We start from the raw sequence: 2383 nt of genomic DNA, 5'->3' as shown, positions 1-2383 counted from the left end.
CATCAATAACCAAAGGCCTTTTGATTATGGCTGTTAATGAGAACGCTATGTATTTCTTAGTATTTCATTTCTTATTCTAAAATTAATTTCAGCATAAAAACAAGGTGCAATATTAAAAAATTCTATTTTTAACATCACACACACGCACACACACATACAGAATTCTAATTACTTCTGAGACTGCCACAGAGATGGGCTGGCTTTCTTTCTTTCTTTCTTTCTTTCTTTCTTTCTTTCTTTCTTTCTTTCTTTCTTTCTTTCTTTAAATATGGAATGCTTCACAAATTTGAGCACCATCCTTGCATGGGGCCATGCTAATCTTCTCTGTATTGTTCCAATTTTAGCATATGTGCCACCAAAGTGAGCACTGATCATTGGATTTCTTAAGCACTATATATAAGAACATTTTTCATCAGCTTAAAATGAAATATTTATATATATGAAAATGCAATACAACATTGGGTATAGTCATGAGATAATTTTCATTAAAAATATGACAAATATTTACAATTTGATAACATATAGCCCTACCCTATACACCCTACAGGGATTGAGTGAAACACAGTTTTTACAGCTATATACATACCCACAAATTCCACACCAATTTCACATCAGTTCCACACTTGTATATTCACACTAAATACTACAGAGTTATGCAATGCTTTGGCTATAAGAATATTTATAACATTCTTGCTTAAGTATCAAAAAATTGGGAAAAAAACCTAAATATTTAGTTATATACATTGATAAAATTAATGTTGGGGGTCTCAACATTCTTTTTAGCCCTTAAGGATATTATAGATGAATATTTATTGATATTAGATAATAATTTATTGCTTATTTCTTAGAAGCAGGTTATAAGAAAATATATGAAGTTTAAATTTTTGTAAAATAAAATTCCATGTAGCTATGTACATGAGATATAATTCTATGGCCAGACATTGAAAAAGTAGCATGGCTTATCTTTGAATGGTGGATACTATGAATGGTTTTTAAAAATTTTGTCTTCACTTTTATTATCTTTATTTTTTCACATTTTTTAAACCACTAATTAAGGTCATAGTAGAAAAATGGCTAAATACAGATTGCAAAGTGTTTTTAATGCCATACAATGGGCTTAAAATTTTATCCTGGAGGTAACAAAAATACTCCAGGGTTTTTAAAGACGGGAAGGAAAATCGTCAGATGAATAGCTCAGAAGATATGTTAACAGTTGGTACCAAAGTTTCTATAACATAAGAAACTGGGTTTTTTTTTTTTTTTTTGTATAAATAAATATTTATTTATACACTTTATGGCAGATAAAGTCCTGAAAACACAACCTGAAAAAGGATAAACAAGGTAAAAGCAAAGCCACTCTGCATAAGAAATGATCAGGAATGTAAAAGTGAGTGATACCATAGAAGAGAGGAGGAAAAGTAAGAGGGAGAAAAAAGGAAATATTAGAGAATATGGGAGAAGGCCAGGATTGGATAAAATCATGCCCAGTGAGAAGTTTCCAGTGAGGAGCTAGAAGTCATTTTTAGCACAGAAATATCAAACGCTGCATTTTTAGTTGGTTCCAATGCTGTGATATAAACCTGTTCCACACCTGTACCATCGGTAGCCTCCAGCTCATTCAAGCTCAGCAGGTAGGTGTTTAAAGAATAAACTGTTGGAGCCATAATGGCCAGTGGGTGTTATTCAGATAGACCTGAATCATTGCTCTATTTTTCAATTTCTATGGGACCTTGGGCAAATGTCTTAATGAGATGTCATGTTCTGAGTTAACACGTGATCTTTGCTGTACAAAAAATGCCAGCAATTATTTTTATTAACTGCTATCCACGTGCCAAGAAGTATTCTAAGTGGTGTTAGAGGTGTTTATTCACTTAATCTGCAAGATAACCCTATAAAGGTATATACTATTTTAGTCATAACCTCAAGGCGCCTCAGGTGAGAAAACTAAGGTACACTACGTTAAATAACTTATTTGAGCTCCCACAGCCTGACGATGAAGAAGCTGGAATCTAAACCAGTTATTCTAGCTCCAGAGCATGTATTTCCATCCACCCATGTTATACTGCTCCTCAGAGGCTAGTCTCAAGGTAGAGAGAACTAAATAAGATGATGTAGGCTAACACCAAGCACTGTGACTCCCACAGATAAAGATGCTCTGCAAATTTGAATTATATTTCTTTTTTCTTGAATTCATTCTGTATTTATAAAACATGTTCACAAAGAGGTCAAGGAGTTTCTGTCAAATGTCTTTAAGCTTGTATACAGTATTACTTTTTATGTTTTCCTCACCAAAAAATAAAATAATTCCATGAAACAAGGAAAAGGGAGATTAGATACATCTCATACCCTCCAAGTAAACTGTACTTTCTGTTCTATTCTATTT

General features: G+C 32.7%; 1 non-coding gene across 1 annotated transcript; it reads right to left on the bottom strand.

Annotated features, from left to right (window-relative positions):
- Positions 1-262: 262 nt before the first annotated feature.
- LOC144241766 (U6 spliceosomal RNA) lies at positions 263-368 on the bottom strand. Its single transcript, XR_013338189.1, has one exon. It is a non-coding gene; the product is annotated as a U6 spliceosomal RNA (small nuclear RNA).
- Between the last annotated feature and the right edge of the window lie 2015 nt (positions 369-2383).

Source organism: Crocuta crocuta, unplaced genomic scaffold (assembly GCF_008692635.1).
Source record: "Crocuta crocuta isolate KB4526 unplaced genomic scaffold, BGI_CrCroc_1.0 scaffold17, whole genome shotgun sequence".
Taxonomy (NCBI): Eukaryota; Metazoa; Chordata; class Mammalia; order Carnivora; family Hyaenidae; genus Crocuta; species Crocuta crocuta.
The sequence above is the reverse complement of the archived record's forward strand: the minus strand, read 5'-3'. Positions and strand labels throughout refer to the sequence as shown.